At 45.5% G+C, this 7,606-nt stretch overlaps 1 long non-coding RNA gene across 1 annotated transcript; it reads left to right on the forward strand.

Moving 5' to 3' along the window:
* The first annotated feature begins 1,063 nt into the window (after nucleotides 1-1,063).
* On the forward strand, nucleotides 1,064-7,005 carry LOC130885974 (uncharacterized). The gene is made up of 3 exons (XR_009058206.1): nucleotides 1,064-2,238; nucleotides 5,915-6,147; nucleotides 6,875-7,005. It is a non-coding gene; the product is annotated as an uncharacterized LOC130885974 (long non-coding RNA).
* Nucleotides 7,006-7,606: the final 601 nt, after the last annotated feature.

Here is a 7,606-nt window from a genome sequence, read left to right on the forward strand (position 1 = left end):
TTTAAAAAGCTTTAAAATATGTAGACACGTAGGAAGATAAATGTAACAAGATGTTAAATTTCCAAAGTAGATGTAGTACGATCTAAAGACCTATAGGGTTCCTGGAATTGAGGAAATGTTCACATGGAAAATGCAGTGCCTGTTGGAAGCTGCAGAACTGCTGTGTGGGGTGTACGAAGCTCATCCATGTTAGTACTGAACATGTACCTGTTACAGGGCGGCCGTTGTCCTGTGGAAAGTTTACAAAGGGACTTTGCTCTGGGGTAGAGAAGAAAGTTTCTTAAACAAACACAGCCATCAGTTTATCAAGAAATATGATCACTACAATTGGATCAAAAACTTACATGTTGCTAAGTAAAATTCTAGAAATCAAATAAGAAAATCTAGGCGATGGCTCATATCTATAACTTAAGAAAATTCTTATAATCAGGACGGGAAAGCCAGAAGACAGAGGAATAAAGCAAGTTTTAGCTGTACAAAAATGAGAGGAAACCAAGGAGAAAGCGGACAGACAAGGCCCAGGAAGAGCGTGAAGCGGCTGCTGTGGGCTGGCTGTGTCCTGACCTGGTTTAGGCTACAGCCTACTCTCTACTCTCTGTTTGGCCTTCCCGCCTGGCTTTACTCTGCTAAGCCATTGGTCGAAATGGCTTTATTCATTAGCCAATAAAAGCAACACATAAACAGAAGGACATTCCTCATCAGGCCTGTGGAGTCCAGCGTGGGATACTGCATGTCTTTCCCAGCTGTCTTCACTTTATTGTCTTGAGGCAGGGTCTGTCACTGACTGGGAGCCCCCTGTTTTGGCTGGGCTGGGCAGGAAGATCCCGGGACCCCTGTCTCTGTCCTACCCTCCCAGTGCACACTCAAGTCTTACCCAGCTCTTGTGCAGGTGTTGACAGATTCATCTGTCAGAGGTAGGCTCGTCTTTGACTTCAGCCAACTACTATCCCAGCTGCACGAATCAGCTTGCCTTTAGAAGACAGCGGATCTCCCTTTATCATCACAGGCCAGGAGTCGAGGGTAGGATTGGGATGTGGCAGAGGAGAGATATAAAGGAGATGGTTTCTCCTCGCCCCAGCGCATAGTGGGTTTTGGCAGTTTGGTGAGCGTTCAACAAAACTTAAGTTTGCCCTGAATTATGAAATTCCCTCTCTCATTGCCGGTTATTCGGCAAATGCTGACCACCTCTGTGGGTCGAGGCCGTCCCAGATCCCACAGATCAACTCACAGAGGAAGCTGTGCCCTCCTGGTCATTTATCCAAGGTCAGCACATTTGCTACCCCAGTTCTCGTTGGGAATCTGGGGAGCATGTGAGTCCTGGCCTTGAAGGCCGGAACCCCGGGATGCCCACAGCCTCCTCTCGCTGTAGAAGCAGAGGTGAGCTGAATTCCTTCTGCGGACCTTGTAGGCCTGAGCAAGGAGTTTCTGAGATTCTCAGCTCCTTGCAGAGCTTGCGGGGGAAGGGTTCACGGCAACAGGGGTTAGGACGACTCTTCAAAAGCCGGCTGCCAGCTTCTGCCGGGGGCTTGTCAGAATTGCTCGAGAGGAAGAAAAAAGTGAGCGAGGGAGAGACAAGTGCACACAGACATTTTTAAAGTAGCTAGCAACCAAGACAACACCAATTATTTAACCACACTAAAGAAACCAGCAGCCAAACCACAGATTATTTAACCGCATATCCAAGTGCCGAGCACAGCCGTAGCCAGCCACGGTCTAGTAATGTAAATATCCCCAGCAGCCGGTTCCCAGGGCGGCAAGAACTCCGGAGCCGGGACAGCGCCTCACCTGGTCCTGTCTCTGCTCCAGATGTGTGGAGCTGAGAAACTGGCTCCAATCCAGCCAGGACTTCCCTTTTGTTTACTTTTCACGTTTACATTATTGTTTCTCTAAAAACAGACCTGCTCCTCCCCTACTGAGCTGTGAGTCTCTCGTGGGCATGTGTACACCGGGAAGCTGTTCCCACGGAGAAGTCCCTCTTTGTCAGCCTGTCTCTAACTTTCCTTTTTATTCCCATCCCCTTTCTCCCTTTTTCTTTCAGTTCTTTGGTAATGTTCAGTAACTCAAGGTTCACTCTCAGAGAGTGTTCATAGGACAACAGTCACTTTCTTCTTTGCCATCAGCAATGCCGGGATCCACAAAGGTGGAAGTTTCTCCGAGAGTCCCTCCCACAGAGAAGATCCTGTGAATGGTGACTTGTACATGTCCATTTGAAGAGCCCAGCTGTGGGCTAGCCTGCAGGTTGGTATCTGGCAGTCAACCAGATTCTACTCTTTGAGGAGCTGAGTCAAACTAAACTTACAGGCAGTAGAGCAAGCAAAGGTGGCTTACAGGGGCCAGCAGGAAGGGAGAGCTGAGGAGGGCCCTGTGGTCCAGAGTCAAAGGGGGGCAACCAACAGACATCTACACGCTGGAGGAAGCTTGGCTTTGTTCCCCACAGCAGTAGCCAGACTACAATTATGAAGTATCGATGAAAGTAATTTTATGGTTGGGGTCACCACTACACGAGGAATTGTATGTATTAAAGGATCACCGCCTTAGGAGGGTTGGGAACCACTGCTGCATATGAAGGGGTGTAGTTGGATCTCTCTTTGGCCTTCCAGCTCACAAATAACAATATGGAGACTTATTATTAATTATGAAAGCTCGGCCTCAGCTTAGGCTTTTTCCTAACTAGCTCTCCTAACTTAAATTAACCTGTATTTATTAATCTACATTCTTTTGTGTGACTCAGTACCTCATCTGTGTACTGCCCTTTCGGCTTCCTCCACCTTTCTTCATGGCACTGTTCTCTCTTTCTGCCCTGAGGTCCTGCCCATCCTGCCTGGCTCTTGACCATTCAGCTTTTTATTACACCAATCACAGCAGTTCATCTTCACAGTGTGCAGGCCTCCCACATTTCCCCCTTTTATAGAAATAAAAGGTAAAGTTGTAACTCTAACACAGTAAAATTACATACAATAAGAACAACTGTCAATTAAGAATTACATTTACAATGTCCAGTCTATCTATATTTGGCAAATTCAGAGAAAATTCTCAATCATCTAGCCTATCTTGGCCAGTCAAAAGTTTTGTACCTAATTTACTTTATAACCTAACTTGTATTACCAACCCCAAACTGCCTTTTTAGACCTCAAAATATTTCCTTAGGTAAAAAACTTAAGCTCTTATGTCTCTCAACCTTATATACTTTACAGGTCTTACATAATTTCTTTTCTCAATTTGGTAGCAAGAAAAACTGTCACAACAACTTACAACCAACCCTCCTAAACTTTGGTGATAAACATCCATTAAACAATTATTGTGTTCTCTAAACTGCTTCCTGTTGTCTGGGGCTGACTGCATGTCTAGGGAACTCTGGATAATAGTCAAGTCCTGGGAGAGCTAGCTGTATCCTTTGTTGTCTAGTAATGGGAAAGCACAGGGTTCTCTAAGATCCTGACTGGAGTAGTCTGTGAGGCTGGACCATGTCACCCAGCAGACTGAAACTGTAACAGAGGCATTCTGAGAGTGTGGATCACTTGGGATACTTGTCCTCATTGGTGTTTGATGTTTTTTTTTTTTTGAAAACACAAACTTTTAAAGGTAATATACATAACTGTAGTGACACAAGTATGGAATGTGAGGTGTGCATAAATCAGTTAAAGATGATTTTTTTTTGTTCTATGTTTGAGCAGGTAAAAGGCACCTGCCAACTTTATAAGTCTGCTTGGACCGCATATCCAACCTGTAATACAAATCTCCATCCATGCCCTATGAGAGGATAGTGTGTAGTAATAAGTCATGAAACTGTAGCCAACAAGATTCATCAAGTCTCATCCAGTCTCAGAGCTGTTCCCATGTATATAGAAGTTAGCATGAGGAATTGTTTGATTTGAAATTAAACTAATCAGCTTATTGCTTGTATTATATTCTCCAGGGTTTTTTTTTCTTCTTCATGAGAACCCGAACCAATCTTTCTATAAAGATGTGGAACACACACTGGCTTTTCTTCCTGAGCGCCCAGGTCCTGCTCATGTCTGTATCCCTGATAACCTAGCAACAGGATGATGCCCCAGTAGAGGCTCTATAAACGTTTGCTTTTCTGGCTTGATAAATGCCCTTGTGTTCACTGTCTTATATAAACTCTGTTAGGGCTTATATTGGTTTATCTAGCATTTTCTCCATTTTTGACTTGCAATCTGTAAGATTTGCTGAAAAGTTGATTGGTAATCTCATAAAATTTAAGATTCATGTTTATGGATCACATAGCCAGATTGTCAAGAACATACAGTGCAATATAAACACGGAACTCTTGCACAATCCTTTTCTCCACTTGGGCTTTTTTGAACCGGGTTCAAATCTAAACTGAGCAAGGCCACACAGGGCGATAAAGTAAAACATTGTACAGTTGGAATGTACGGAAGCCCCTGAGCTGGGGGAGATGGGCAACGGAGGGGGTGATTTTAAAGAACCTGTTTCTTATTTCCAATCACCTGGCAAGGCCGTCTAAGAAAACACACTGAACAAATGTGCTTTGCAAGCCACACACATTGTCTAGATAGAAAAACAACTTCAAACATCTCATAGTGTTTTGGAAATTATTTTCTTGATATGTCAACATACTCCCTCAAAGAAAAAGCAGTTGCCTAGATTTTTGGACTCTTCTCGTGTTCATATTTCTGAAAAATGGAAATAACAAGATCCTCAAATAATTATTTGGATGTGCACCACAGTTTTAAAGATGGTTTCCTGGAAGTTTTGCTCCACAAAATTCAGCAGATTTAATTTCATGGGGAGGTGCTGGTGTGCACGAAGCAGGGGGGAAGAAGAGAGCCCAGGAGGAAGGCAAAGCCGCTCAGCAGAAAAAAGGGAGGACCAGGGAAATGCTGAGAACGGCAGAGTGCCATGTTTGCAAATGTTGACTTACTGTGGCTCATAGTGTCTGGATTAGTACAACCGCAATCGCAGAGGCTCTGCCGTCATTTTCATATGGACGTGGCACCCTCTACATGACCAGAAAGGAAGATACCCACGGTTAGCCTTTCCCAGTGCTGGTGAACCTGGGTGGGGGCAGGCCAGCATTGCTAGTGACTCTGACTCTTTATTTATTCCTATGCTTGGAAAACTCCTGCAGGATCTGAACTGTCATGAAGAGCGAGGGAAGCTTGGAACACTGAGCCCTAAAAGGGATGTCTCCATCAAATCCCTCCCCTCAAGGCTCAGGGAAACCCACAGAAGAGTAGACAGAAATAGTCAAGAGTCTGGGGTGATGGAGGACACTAGGAAAGCAAGGCCCACTAAACTGACATTATGATAGCCCTCAGGAACTCATAGGGACTGAGGCAGCGTGCACAGAGCCTGCACGGTCTGCTTCAGGTCCTCTGCACTTCTATTACGGCTTCCAGTTTGGTGCTGTCATGGGATTCCTGACTATGCAAACCAGTGGGTCTCTGATCCCTGTGCCTTCTCTTGGGCTCTTGTGTCGGTTTGTTTTGTCCAGTTCTGATGTATTAGTTTTTGTTTTATCTTATTTTATTTTATTACTGTCCCTTAGAAGCCTGCTTGTTTTTTTTTTTTTTTTTTTTTTTCATGAGAGACAGAAAGGAAGTGGATCTGGATGGGGGGGAGGTGGAGAGGAACTGGGAGGAGTAGCGGGAAGGGAAACGGCCGTCAAGATAAACTATGTGAGAAAAAAATCTATCTTCAATAAAAAGGAAGAAAGGTGTGGGAGAAGGACAATCGTGCCAGCTTTAAAAAATGGACCGGGACACAGTTTTGTCACTAGCACTCATTCAGGATCTCATTTTTATCAATGATTGTGAATGAACACCCACACTTACAGGAGGTGTCTCTGGTCAAAAAACACTTAGGAAGCCTCGTGGGCTTCCATGTGTCCTGTGTCCTGAATCTTCACCTTATTCTTTCTGTTTTACAGAGGAAGGACTTGCAACCAGTGCCTGCCAGCTGATACACGAAGAGCAGGGATTTGGAGTGACAGCTGTCTGTCTCAGACATCTAGACTCAGCACACACAACATCCTATACCGGGCTTACCTGGAGCAACTGGCAGGGGAACCTAGTCTACCAGGCCCTTAAATGATCCTTCAGCCTTTAGCCCCTGGCTTGATGTTGGCCAGTGATTTTAGCCAGCAGACAGAGTGAGCTGCAGGTGCGGGTTTGCTTTGACATCAGCATGTTGAAACTGGAAACTCCACCCCAGCTCTGATGCCATCATGGTGAAGTCAGCTTGGCACGGCCCCTACTTTCCAATGCCACAGTATTGTGGTCTAGCAACAAGCCGGGCACCATCACAAACTTTGAGACCTGAGTGTGCATGCGTGTGTGCTTGTGTAGGTAGTAGCTGGGCAGAATACATGCGTGAGAAGTAGGCACTCCCTGGATAGCCCCACAAGAGAAAGGAAATTATGTAGTTAGCTGCTTTGGACTGAGGATGGTGATTCCAACAACATCCAATCAGATCTCTCTTGGTCATTTCGGCAAGAGAGCAGAGAGTGGTAAAATTACTTCACAACTTTTCAAACATCCCCATATCTAGTTTTTTACGAGTTTCTCAGTGAATGCGTTGAGCCATCTTGGTACAGGCAGGTGTGTATCTACACCCACGTTGACTCCTGATGATTTGTTCCCTTCTCCAGTGTCAGTGCTACGGAGGCTAGCACACTCCATCTCTGTGTGAGGCTCTCAGATCCATGCCTCTTTCCTCGCCTAGCCTATGCCTTGTTCAACACCACGGGGGGGGGGGGGGGGGGCGACACACTGCTGCCTGAGCTTCCCTGCGGACTGTCTTTCAGCAGGGTGAGGAGAGGAGATGTGGAAAAGCATTCAGATGGAGAGCATTCTGTGTTTTCTCAGCATAACTGGTATTTTCTTTGCAGGAGCCAAAGAAGCCACTGGCTAGGACCGTTATGACAGGCTGCGGCGCACATGTTGTGTGAATATCTATTGGCTAAGACATGTCCACAAGTCTTTGTATATATTACTAATCACTCTATTCCAGGAGGTGCCATTAAAGAGAGAGCCTTGCTGTGGCCAGAGTCATTGGCTGGCTCACAGGTGAGCAGCAACCCTTGAACAAAGTTCTTCACCATGCTTCCCTGATGCTGCTACAGCCTTCTCTTCCTGTTAGGCTCAGAGCTAGAGGAGGCTGTTGACTCCCCTTGCTGGATTCCTGGAGCACACCCCCCCCCAGGGAGCTCAGCTGTGTCTACTCAGCATCAGAAAAGAAAGGGGTGGAAGAGAAAGGGAGGAGCAGGCATGAGGATCATAGGGGAGGACAGCAGGAGCTTCCATTTATTTTCACTCCTCTTCTTAGATCAGGATCTTATTGTGCACTTGTATTTTAAAATTCAAGTGTAGTGTCCATTTTTGCCTCTATCTCGCTTGACACCCCGTCAATATTATAGGCTAGTTGGAGGTTATTACCCAGTCCCCTTGTAGTATCAATCAAAGAGGATCAAATAGATAGTCTATCTGGCTTCTTACAAAGTGGTACCTTTGGGTATCATGTGATTTGTTTCAAAGGATGGGCAAAACTGGATGCCTTAGCAGACTTGGAAATTGTATTTCAGGCATTTCTCTTTCAGCAACATGGAAACACCAAATCTGGT

This window comes from Chionomys nivalis, chromosome 13 (assembly GCF_950005125.1).
Source record: "Chionomys nivalis chromosome 13, mChiNiv1.1, whole genome shotgun sequence".
NCBI classification, from domain to species: Eukaryota; Metazoa; Chordata; class Mammalia; order Rodentia; family Cricetidae; genus Chionomys; species Chionomys nivalis.